Source organism: Coturnix japonica, chromosome 1, assembly GCF_054131305.1.
Source record: "Coturnix japonica strain WE chromosome 1, WE-NBRP24, whole genome shotgun sequence".
NCBI classification, from domain to species: domain Eukaryota; kingdom Metazoa; phylum Chordata; class Aves; order Galliformes; family Phasianidae; genus Coturnix; species Coturnix japonica.
The window spans coordinates 28,817,598-28,830,383 of record NC_140663.1 but is presented as its reverse complement, the minus strand read 5'-3'; the positions used below and the strand labels follow the sequence as shown (position 1 = coordinate 28,830,383).

The window sequence follows — 12,786 nt, the reverse complement described above, 5'->3', positions numbered from 1 at the left end:
AATTACCCACAGGCTCATCAGGCAATGCTTTTTTCTCTGATACATTGTACATGTGGCCATCAAACCAGTACTGACTTTCAGCTGTCTCATGGTTCATATAAGAAGCCACCAACATACACGTCTTCAAGGCATTGGCCATGGTACCTAGACTTTACATCTGTCTTGCACCTGGATAAACAGCTGTTGTATGCCAACACAGAGAATATCTGAGACAAATACTATGCTATTGATTCCTGAGCTGTTCAGAGCCACCTTCACATCCCTAGCCCCTCCATCAGGAACTGTGGATGCCTCCAAATAAAAACTGTGCTCTGGGCCTCTAAAATGTACAGGATATCCCTTGATTTCTCTAATACCAATGCATAGAAAGAATGCCCCAGATGATATACAGATATCTAAACAAACTGCCAGATCTTACACTAGCTTCATTGTCATTTGATCATGACAAAGTTGGGGCTAAAGAACTAAAAAAATCATAACAAGGTTAAAAAAAAAATACTAAAAAGAATTACTACAGATACAGATACAGATACAGATACAGATACAGATACAGACTTTGGGAAGATGTCGTCATCAGTGTTTAGAATCTCAAGATCATTGCCATTTTGAGTTTACTTTTTATGCTACAAAGTTTCAGGAGTATCCTGGATGTAGCTGAATGGAGAGAAAGGGAATGGGGAAAACAGAGGGATGAATGGATGAATGGATGAATACATGAGAGAAAAGAAAATTAATTGGTCTTTTTCAGTATTCACAGACAACAAAAAAAAATTCAACTTGCGCACTCTTACAATTGGCAGAGAATGAGAGCTAAGGAATTTATATTTAGCTAAAGAACATCTCCCCTGTGAGACATGGAAATTCAGGCATAAATGAACTTGAGGTTTACTTGCCCTTCAGCCACCTCTCTTTCTGAAGTGAAGAACAGATATCAATTGTTACACTTTAGTCTTTAGATTCATTGTTGTGACTCAGCTGACAGGAGAGCTGCAATAACCAATGAAGTCACTTTTTTGTAATTGATGCATTTGATTGTGGTAATGCGTAATACATCTAGCTTTGAAAGGTTTGCTTTTATAATTTCATTTCAAAACTTTCAGTTCTATTGTACAACACTCAGCAAATCACCAGTATTACAGTATGATTTGATTACAGACAGGCCTAGCACAATTTTATTGTTTATATCTGCTGCTTGAATTACAGTAACTTTTATTTTGGACCTAATTATATTTTCCCATATTAACACATCTCAAACTGCCTCTGCTTTGTCAGTCTGTTTAACCAGTGTGCACAAGAATATTGGGCCGTTGAGCCTACAATTATGTATATTTGCTTGCCATTTTCTTTTCTTACTGCTATCACACGAGTAATTCAGCAGCACAGTGCAGCCAGATGTTACTACATACTGTTGATCTAATTCTAAATCCTTTTTGCCAAGTCAGAAATGAATACCATGGGATAATTTTGAACACATAAAGTACTTACTGTGGGACAGAAAACAATGTGTCTTCTGTGAAGGATGAAATGCATCCCACAAGGCTTTTCAATAGACAGTAATTAACTCTTCAATATTTTCATACATCGTAGTAAGTCTTCCTTGTGAGTCAAAGATGAATTACTAAACAAAGAACATTAAGGTTTGCTTCAATGGTGCATTTCATACTTACTGATACAAATGAGTTTCCTAATAACATATGAAGTGAGTTCATTACTAATTGAAAATTTCCTAATCTACCGGATTAGTTTCCTTTCTATGTCTTTTCCTATTTCCCAGTTAAAAATGAGTCATTTTGAATTTAAGATCAAGGACATAACAGTATTTTTTTGAATTGTAATGAACTTAAAACTCAGTTCATAAACTCTGAAAATCACATCTTACCAAACAGATAGATAAGTAGATAGATAAATAGACAGATAGATAGATAACCGATGTCACTTAAGATATGGAAATAAACACTCCATGACACTTAAATGTTTATGTTTTGTTTTTTTGTGATTTTTTTTCCATTTTGCTGGTCACTTTAGGACACTTTAGGACACTAGGTCACCACTAGTAAGCTAAAGCATTCATAGTGTCAGACTTGGCTAAAACACTTCCTTTTTTAATCCATTCTTGGTTTGTCACTAAGCAGAATTTCTTCTCCTTTTTCCATCTTTCTTTATTTCACTATTCAATATATTTTTGAAGTGACTGTTTTGTGGAGATGAAGGTGCATAAAGAAAAATGGCTTCTTCCTTTGTCTTCTGATTTGCAGAGGGTGTAATTTTGCCCTCATTCAAACAGATCTTTTCAAATGTTAATGATATCAGCTCTCGAATTCAGTGGTTGTTATAAAACTATTTGGGGAAAAGGCTTTCTGTTTCACAGTTTAACTTTTGCACTTGAGTAGCTAATCTCAGGTCACCATGCTGATTCACATTCTTATAACCTTATCTCAATTGTCCTAATCCAAAACCCAACGAACTAAAGGGTTTTCTGCTGCCGCTCATGGAGTCTTCACAGTTTTGTTCAGTCAGTTGTCCCCTAAATCATATTATCTTCATTACCTCCTTAGTCCTTTACCTTTCTACTGTATGTCTCAAGGTCGCACATTCACTTCTTGACTGGCACAGTTCCCACTACATTAAGGGACAAAACCTAAGTGTATCAAAGATATTTCCATCCCCGCAGAGAAACTGTTCTATTTTTGCTTTTCTGTCTCCTCTCCACCTAGCACACCAGCAATGCAGATCACTCAAGCTAGGCACTGCCTTCCTGCTACAGTGACCTCAAGATGAATTTGCATCAACATGGCAGTTGAAATGTAGATTATGTTTTTGTTCTTGAGCCCTAACTCCAATGTCTTCAGGCAAGTGCCAGCCAACAGCAAAGGCACATGTGTGATAAACCTCTTAACTCTTCTCCTTAGAGCGCCTGCCACTCTGTGCAGCCTGCCAGGACAGGTTCTCTTCCAGCAGCACCCTGACTCCCAGGCTGCACCAGCATTTCCCCAGGTCTGCATTCCCAAGGAAGTGCAGCCTGCAAAATAAACAAAAAGACCGAGCCAAAAATGTTCACAACATGTATATATCAAATATATTTTCCTTTTTCACAAATACCTGAAGTTTACTGTCAGTAAGAGCAAGAGTTTCAGCTTTAATAAATGTGACAGCAGTGGAACAGAACAGAAAAATGATGTAACACTTCATGCAAATTCTTCTCACGTTCATAAACTCACAAAATTTCACAGCTCCTTGTCACAGGACATGACGAACTTCAAACCATAGTAGACATTCCCTGTTTTTTTACAGACTACACATATCTAGCCAACTTCTTTTGGGAATGGTATATTGAGCTAATTGGGACATTAATTTTATATCATATGTCAGCTTTGTCATCCTTTGCTAGCTTTAATTTTCTTGCAAGTGACACAGACTATAAAACATGGAGTCAGACCAGTGAAACTAGCCCTTATATATTTTGTTCTACAGACTGAAGGATACTAGATTGCATGACCAAAGTAATTACCAGAATTTTAGTTAGGATTTCTCTTATTGACCTCTGCAAGTATTTAAAATAATAACATACTACTTACTAGTTACTGACTAGCCCTGCTTCATTGAGAAGGTTTCAAGGAAAAATGTAATTACAACAAAATTAACAATAATTTGTTTAGAAGACCAGTTATAAGAATTTCCTACAACATTTTAATTCTTCCTTTTCTGTGCATCTAAAAGATAAAGCTTCTTCTTTTCTTCAATCACAGAATCACCAAGGTTGGAAAAGACCTACAAGATCATCCAGTCCAACCATACACCAATCACCAATATTTCTCACTAAACCATGTCTCACTAAACAACATCCATACGTTCCTTGAACAACCCCGGAGTAGGTGCCTTCACCACCTCCCTGGGCAGCCCGTTCCACTGCCTGATCACTCTTTCAAAGAAGTAGCGTCCATCCTGAACCTCCTCTGGCGCAGCTTGAAGCCATTCCCTCTAGTCCTATCACCAGTTACACAAGAGAAGAAGCCGACTCCCAGCTCACAACAGCCTCCCTTCAGATAGTTATAGAGAGCAATAAGGTCTTCCCCTGAGCCTCCTCTTCTCCAGACTGAACAATCCCAGATTGACTGCATCCCAGAATGATGCATGTTTTCAACGCAGATACAGAAAGAGTGTACTTTCCTACAATGCAGTTTTAACTTCATCTGGAAGGTAGAAAAAATAGGGGGAAAAAAGTCCTACTTTTCAAAATGGTGTGCAGATAGGCCAGTATTCCTTTCTCTGAAGACAGGCACTAAACAGGTGGGTTTTAAGTTTTTTGTCCTTCCCCCACAGATCTAGATTTCAGAGGACGCTTTGTGGACTGCAATATTTTTCAGCTGCTATCAGTGTTTTAAACATTTCCTGAACATATTGCAAAAATTTACTATTTTGAAAAACAGAGTATTTATTATTACTAAATGCAGGAGTTAGTCTTCGGTGGCTAAGTGATAAGAAATTTCTTGAGAGTAAGCAATGGCAAATTTAACTAAATCTAAAATAGTTTGCTACTAAGCACTGCAAAATGGTGGTTACCAGGAAAATACTCATCTCTTCAGACAGTATTCCCTATAAAAATTCTCAATAAACAATGTCATTATCTCTTCCAACAAAGGCGGTATTCTTGCTATATTCTTGCCTCAAGGAAAAGACTCTTCAGCTGTTGAGGGGCACAGACACAAGCTAATTATTCTTTCTGAATCAGAGTTAGAAAGCCCAACACACCCAGACAGTGATTTCTGGACAAATGACTGCTAAGAAGAGCATCTTCCCCTTTTTGTTTCCCATTTGCAGCTCAACTGCATGATAGCTTGAGAGTATAAATACTGCTGTCAGGCTGATCTCAGGAAAAGGAGGGGAATGCACAAGACAGCTGGTCAGCGACAGATGGGAATAAGCTGTTTCATCTCACAGGTTAGTACAGATCCTGTTGTAGCACATGCTGTCCAGAAGCAATCCTAACTAATGCAGCATTGGTCTTCCGAAGAGGACCTGGCTTTAAATGATCACCAAGTCCTAGAATTCAAATCACTTCCTACACTCACTCCTTTAACAGCCCAGTCAGTCAAAGTTTAGGTCTGTTGTTTGTGCTGGAAATTAATCAGTCAGTTCTTGAAGTGCCTTTTGGTTTAAGACAAGGTGAAAGCATACCATAGAATTCTCCCATTCTGTGAACAGAACTTGATATATCTGGTTTAAGATTTCTTTCCTTTAAGGAGAATATTCTTTACTCTTCTAATCACAAGAAATACAAAAAGGTCATCTGTCCCTGTTACCACAAGGATGACTGCTTTCACTTCAGACTTCATAGTAATATTGGCTTTGACCGTCAACTGACTTCTGAAATAGTTAAGCTGCATTCAAATTAGACTGTTGTTATTGAAATTTACAGTGAACAGAATTTATCTTTTATTCATTCTCAACTTTGTATAGACACCTAGGGTTTAATATTGTTCTTTTGATACTTCAAATTAAATATTATTTGAAAATCAAAAAGCGAAACTCATTTGAAAACTTATAGAAGCAGAAATGAAGATACCAGTTCATTCTGACCCTCCAAGCGAAAAGAAATGAATAAATTAAACATCTATGCCAGTTCTCATTATCAAAGTGAACTGTACGGTTCTTACTCCACAGAAACTCACTCTAACCCAACCAGTGATTGTATGTCAATTTAAAGACTCACCACCTTGTCTTATTGTCTTAAAATGTAGATACTGTCTATCACAGATGAAGTTACCTATACATGTCAGACACACAATATCAGAGCACAGTAATCCTTTGTAAACACAGAATTACACGATGGTTTAAATTACCAGACACTGATATATACTAATGGGAAAGATCAGATCAGAATACATAACATGTAACAAGCAAGTCAAAAGGGATTGAAAAACAGGATTTGTCTGAGAAATATTGCTTTGTTGCATTATTGTCTGTGGCACTGAGTTTTTGTACAAAAAGTGTTATAACTACAAGACATCTTGAGCTCACATTTGATAGATGTTTAGAAATTTTATGCAAAAGACACTTGTATGATCACACACAGATCTGCAAGTGTTCAGTGGGACATTTTTTTCTATATGTTTTTTCCTTTTTTAAAATGACTTTCAAGTAAAAAAAAGTCTTTATCAACAGCAATGTATAAACACAACTGAGTACTAAATTATTTTTAAACGTACAAATCAAAAATTAGAAAACATTGCATAGTAGTCATTAAATGTTATTTCTATTATTCATTTATTAATGAAGAATCAGTTTTACACAAACATATATATAGTCTGATCCTTTTGGTTCAAGGAAATCCCTACTGATTTCAAAGGGAATCTACCAAACAGAGATGGATGTTTTACAGCATTTATCAACAAATATTTAAGTTTTACAACTAAAGGAGCAATTTTAGTGAATGCTTACACATAGCATTACACAATTTCATCAGAAGTACTGAGAAAAAATCCACAATGTCACAAATTTAGCTCTAAAAGAAAGAACTGAATATGAATAAAATCAACATTCAGACTAAATATTTACAGATGGGAGCCTTTAAGCAAATGTAGTGAGCTACAGTTGAGTTTGCCTTACTCCATTTGTTGCTTAATCTCTCTCATCCCAAAACAGGACATAGCTCAAATAGAGATTTACTCCAAATAAAGACTTAATTTATAGAACAAAATTTTGCAATTTTCTTTTCTTTCTCTTCAAAGTTACAGTGCACCCTTTCTCTTTGTTTTGATCTTTCTAAACTTCAAGGCCCACAGTTTACCCACTACCAGCTTACTAGCTACCAACTCACTGTTATTACTACTTAAATAGTTAGAATTATTATTCTAACCTGTTATTGCTGCTCTAGTTTCTTCATATACCAGACGTTATTGCTAGTTTTACACATATTATGCAATATGCATGCAAATCAGAATCCTCATATCAGAGTTCAAAGTGTAATATAAAACCACAAGTACAGATGAAATCACACAGTTTATAATTCTCATATCTTATTTAATTGTGATATGTATGGTTCATAGCTTTTGTAGCAGTGTACATCAGATACACTGACATTTTTATGACCAAGGAAAAGCATCTATGATGATTCACTGTTGGTAAACCTGCAGTAGTAATTCGTTGCAGTATAATGAACGTACAGAATTTTAAATAGAAACATGATGATGGAGATAGTTGAGTGTTTTGCTTGAGTTTCCAGACTCTTCAGGACCATGAATCACATATGGCAATTTTATTTCAGGTTGATGGTCATTTTCATTTGTCATCTACACAAACTTGATGCCATCAGTTTCGTATTGTTTTGAATCACCAGATGGCATTTTCCCTGCTCTAAAAATTCGTCATCTGAGTATGTAGGAGTTAGGTCTGGTTGAAACATTGTCAGCTAAACTGAGATTCTTTATAGATCTTGAATCTCTTACCAGTAAAAAAAGAAAAAAAACATCTCAATCTCCCTCTTTAGCTCAGAATATTCTTTCTCAAATTAGTTGCTGCAGACAAGCTATGTCTACAGAAATGGAAAATCAGAAAAAACAAACAAAAAAACCTAAAACACTTTAGTTAATGTGCATGTACTCCCCAGGGACACTTTTTAGAGGCATTCTTTCTCATTTCCTACAAATTTATATTTAAAGCTGCACTTGAATAAAGTAATATTGACAACTTGAAATAAAATTGTGTTGAAACGTTTGTGTGTTTCTAAGCACCACTGTAATTTTGCTCCTTCTGTTTTGGCTATGTTCTTCAAGTTATTTATCTCCCCTTTTTTACACGTGCAATCCATGGGAACAAAAATAAATACATAAATAAAAGATATTTTTAAAAAATTAAGAAAATTATGCAGTCAAGACAAGAACTTTCTGTAAAGTACAATCATGATTTATTACCATCACATGGAATATCACTGGAAATACCATAAAGTGATGTTTAGGCATCAAGCAGTGGTTGTTTTATGATGTCTGTAAACTACACTGCACACATCTTTTTCACTCTCTTACTTTCCTTTGTTATCTGGGTTGATCAAAGTTCTTCCTCTGTGAATTCTGGAAGAATCACAGAAACACAAGGTTGGAAAGGACCTATAAGATTATCTAGTCCAACCATCCTCCCTTTACCATACCTACAGAAAACCCATAAGCCATATCTCCTAGCTCCCTATCCAGTCGCTTCTTGAACACTGCCAGGGATGGCAACTCTACCACCTCCCTGGACAGGCTATTCCAGTGCCTCAACTTTTTTTCCATCAACAGTTTAAGGGGATATGGAGGGTTACTCATAAATCAATTTTGCATGACAATCTGAAAAAGAAAAAAAAAAAACAACAAAAAACAACAAAAAACAAAAAAAAACCTATCTGGGGAATTAAGTTAAAGCAAAAGGAATTACCATATTCAAATTTGGCTAAGGTTGCACACTGCATCATGCTTGCTCAAACATGACTCCATTAGGTAGGGATTCATTGTCCTCTCCCTCTCTACCTTTAAGCTCATATATACAGAATACCTTTCTGTTATCCCCTGTTTTTACTAAGAGCATGTGGCTGGTTTTACTCCGGAGAGATACAGTACATCTGTTTTACATCAGGGTGGAACTATGTGAATAAACACTTTATATAATAAAGTTCCACTGTCTGTTGAAAAAAAAAAAAAAAAAATCTAATCGTTTCAAAATTTCCGTTTCTTGATTAACAGTTTATATTTAATATTTCATGTAGATTTAATGAGAATGATATAGTGAAAATATGCAAACCAAAAATATAGAAAGAAAGGGGTACAAGAATGCTCAATACAAGTGTGAAATCTGTAACCATTGAGTAGTTTTGTCATTTTTTATTTTGTGGTTTGACCTAGTTACACTGTTTTAGTATGTGGTAAGCTATCAGAGTACTTCTGATATCATAAGATCATGAACATAACAAAAATTCTGGTCTCTAAGCCATTAACTCTACTGAAATCTTTTAAGTCTATTTTGAACTGAGTAAGGACAGAATTAGACTTTAAGGCTGTAAACTCTGATAGCAGAGGTGATACAAAATCAGCTCTAAAAATCACCAGTTTATCTCTAAGATTAATTAATATTTGTTTACAATGAGGTATAAACAGCCCCTGTAAAAACTTTTAGAAGCATTAAAAACTGGCAAAAACTTGGATGGAGGTTGGAGGGAAGGAGGGGCTTGCTGTGTATGAAAAACAATTGGAAATTACTCTTGCATTTCTTTCAGTCAGAGGAATCTAATAATTTTAAAGTGCCTACAGCTAAAACCAGTCATAGCACATTGAGTTCTGAGGTTGCAAAAGACTGAAACAGAACTACTTGTGTCAGTGAAATATACACCTACAGTTCTTGCTTTAAAAGTAGTCCATCATTCTTTATTATAAAAGCCCCTGGCATGGCAGAAGAGTCATGCAAGTGTTCATCAAGGCAGAATAGCCTTCACTCTATTGCTTGGTTTCATGCACCAGGATTATGGTCTTGCTGCCCTCCCAAATCTTTATGAAAATAAGATGTATATCATGAAGACTTGCCTTGTAAGTAAAACTGATATTGCATTTATAAATTGTGCGTTACTTCAGAACACATGGAAGTAATCCCCTCTGTCACCCATGCCTACTGCCACAGTGATAATCTTCTTCTCCTATTGCCTCAGACCCATTCAACTTGTCTTCAAATCTACTTCCTGCTCTCACTCTCTTTTACCATATCAGTTGTGAGGTTCTCAAGATTCCTCAAAGTTGTGCTTCTGCCAAACACTTTGATCACTCTTTATCACTGTTCAATCATGCCCCTATTTCAGTCCAAGTCAAATAACTTCCATCAAATTCTTTACTGTAACTCACATTTACATTCCACATGCACTAATTCTAAACTCCGACCTGAGTTTCACTGATGCTCCCCTTTTTAAAGTTCCTTTTCAGAAGTCTCATCTTTGAATTCTTACTTTAGTAAGAAATGTTGGCAAAATACAAGACAAAAAAATGCCAATCAAATCTAAAAAGCCTGATAAGAGTCAAGAGTGTCACCATTCATTCTCATTAATCCTTGCTATAACTCTTTAGAGATATAAAAAGATTTAGATTATTTCTTTTTGAAAACATTTCATACTATTTTGTCAATATATGCTACAAAGTCATTAAAAAGCCGACAGCAAATATTGTGCAAGTTGTGCTGGTGCACTGACTTCTCTTGCATGCAATTGGTCAACTAGTTTTGTATGAATTAACAAAGTAATCTGAAACTACCTATTACATTAAACAAAGACAAAAGGAAATAAAGAAACAACATATTACCTCTCAGAGAGCTGCTGTCCAAGACAATTATCTGAACTTGATAGATACAGAGCCTTTGTTCAGCTTGAACATTTAAAGACTCTTTGGAGACCCGATTGGCTGCTGATCACACATGATGTTTGGATGGTTTATTTTGTGCGACCAATGGCCAAGTCAACAAGCATCTCAAATTGCTGAGGCAAGAGAGTTTATGGTGAAGCTCAGGACTCAGAATGTGATCCCACAGAAGGTCCCACTTTGTTTATGAACACTGGGATTTCTTTCACAGTTTCTTTGTCACACGGGCCTTTTTTTATCACTGCCTGTAGAAATGCATACATTCAAAAGAACATTTAAATGCTATATATCTGGGGACATCTGAATATAGTTTATGACTAATGCTACAGGAACTCAGCATTTATAGAGATGCTGGGTGTGAACTTGCCTTTTAAAATACAAAGCATTAATATGATTGTGTTCAACAAAATCAAATTTTATACAAAATGCCCTGATTATCATAAGCAGAAGCTTAAAAGCAAAATGCAGACACTCATTCCAGCTAACAAGTTGCAGAAGTCTAATATTTTTTCTCATCTGAAAAAAACTGTCCAGCAATTGAACATAAATATGCAATTAGTGTAGACTTTTTCATATTGTTCCTATTATAAACATAGTAAAATTCCACATTAGTCTTTGTAGAGTAATTAGAAACTTCTTTGAATAAATAAGCAGTGCTAGTTACTATATTAATCAAAAAGCTTTATTTTGCTGACAATAATGCAGAATTTGCTTCAGAACTTCAGAATTTATTTTACATTTCTTAAGCTATACAAAAATTCACAATTTACAATTTTTGTATAGGAAAAATAGTCTAATTATTTGTAATACCGATAAATATAAATACATATATATACATAAAAGGCAAGTTGTACCTTAGATCAAATCATAACTTCCCTCATGAATTCTGAGTAAAATGTATTTCTTTTTAACTTCAGAACCCCTACCCTTTTAATGGCAAAAATGACAATAACTATGCTGTTGGAGAAGCAAACAATGTGTATGTGTTCTTATAGTTGTCATTTTTCACCAGCCCCATTTACTGTGCTTGCCTTGACCCAATAAAGGCCGGAAGGGATGAAACCGCATGACCAAATGAAATGGAAAAACATTCTGTCAGTTCAAATCAGAACAACTGAAACTTCTCCTTGTCCACTGTGTAACTGATATTAAAGCCTTAAAGGTCTTAGAAGTGCATTGATCAGGAATATCAGGCAGTCCCTGTGGCAGGTTTTTATAAGAAAATTGCTGTTGCTTTCACAGTCCAGTACTTGGAATATTCACAGGGAAAAAAACAATTCCCACATTTTTTCTTTTTTAAATTATTATTATTATTATTATTTATCTGGGGAAATATATATATATGTGATTATAATGGTGATCAGCATTTAAAAGAGCTGTGACAATCTCCCATGGAAAGTGAGATGAATTTTAGAACTCCTATAAGCACACCCAGAGTGAATACTGCTTAAAGAAAAATACCATCCTAATCACGACAAAATATTATCATTTAATTGATCTCTGTACTGTCTGAAACTTTAATTTGAAGCTGAAATGGCTCCTCCAGGATGGAAGAAATACAGTGGAGATAATATGTAGCAGGAATAGGTAAGCCTCTAATACAGAACTGCAGGGAGGGCTCTTTGCAAAGGGTGTCTGTCCCAGTACTGAAGACAACACAGGAAGGGAACAAGTTTGCTGACACGCACATAAGAAGAGTGAAAAAAGGAAGTAAACATGGGTTGTTGAACTCTGACTGAGAGCATGTGGTAACAACAATAGCACGTTTCCTATTATTGGGAAGAAATAGGAAGCAAGCTATTGTTTGTGCTGGATACGCTCTGTTACACTTTGACAACTTGTATGTAGTTGTGGGTGCAGCTTCTCAGTTGTGTCAGCAAAGATGTTCCCCCTGCTGTGGCCTTCAGGAGAGGCCCTTCCTTTCACAGGCTCCTGGCCCACCCGGGGAGAGCCAGAGCAGGGGAAGATAAATCAGCTGTGGCCTCAACATTTCTGCATCCACAAACAGCAACCGTAGAAAGAGAATAACAGCAGGCTAACAGCAACACATTAGAAGGTGCATCCATATATGTCCTCTAGCGACACTACACAGAATCAACACCAGGAAGACTGGAAAAGCACTAACTGGGCACCATGGTGGTGGATCAGAGCTGGAGTGCATCCACATGCTTCAGATTGCAAACAGAAGGGCTTAAATCTGTGCCTACACCTCTAAATACAGGGAACTGAGCATGAAGTAGAGGGTCAGAGCTCACATTAAAGTGCACTTCTGAGTGACAGAGCTAATTGGCATAGGGCACACAAATGGCAGGCAGCTGGCCTCCAGTTCACCATCAGCTTGAACTTCACAAAAATGAAGTTAATGCTGTCCTCGTCTATTGTCTATAAAAATTTAGACATACCAGAGGCTACTACCCAA

General features: G+C 36.1%; 1 protein-coding gene across 5 annotated transcripts in view; it reads right to left on the bottom strand.

Moving 5' to 3' along the window:
• SLC16A7 (solute carrier family 16 member 7) overlaps nucleotides 1–12,786 on the bottom strand; it is an 80,334-nt gene that overhangs the window by 53,199 nt on the left and 14,349 nt on the right. Inside the window, exons 1-2 of one of the 5 annotated variants that reach the window (XM_085536518.1) lie at nucleotides 10,311–10,358; nucleotides 1,486–1,618 (exon numbers count right to left, since the gene is read on the bottom strand). The exons of 3 other annotated variants lie outside the window; for them this stretch is intronic. The gene's annotated coding sequence lies outside the window, so the exon portion shown is untranslated. Of the gene's footprint in view, nucleotides 1–1,485; nucleotides 1,619–10,310; nucleotides 10,415–12,786 lie in introns of those variants that run through there. One more of the 5 variants, XM_015855225.3, reaches the window with a different exon arrangement.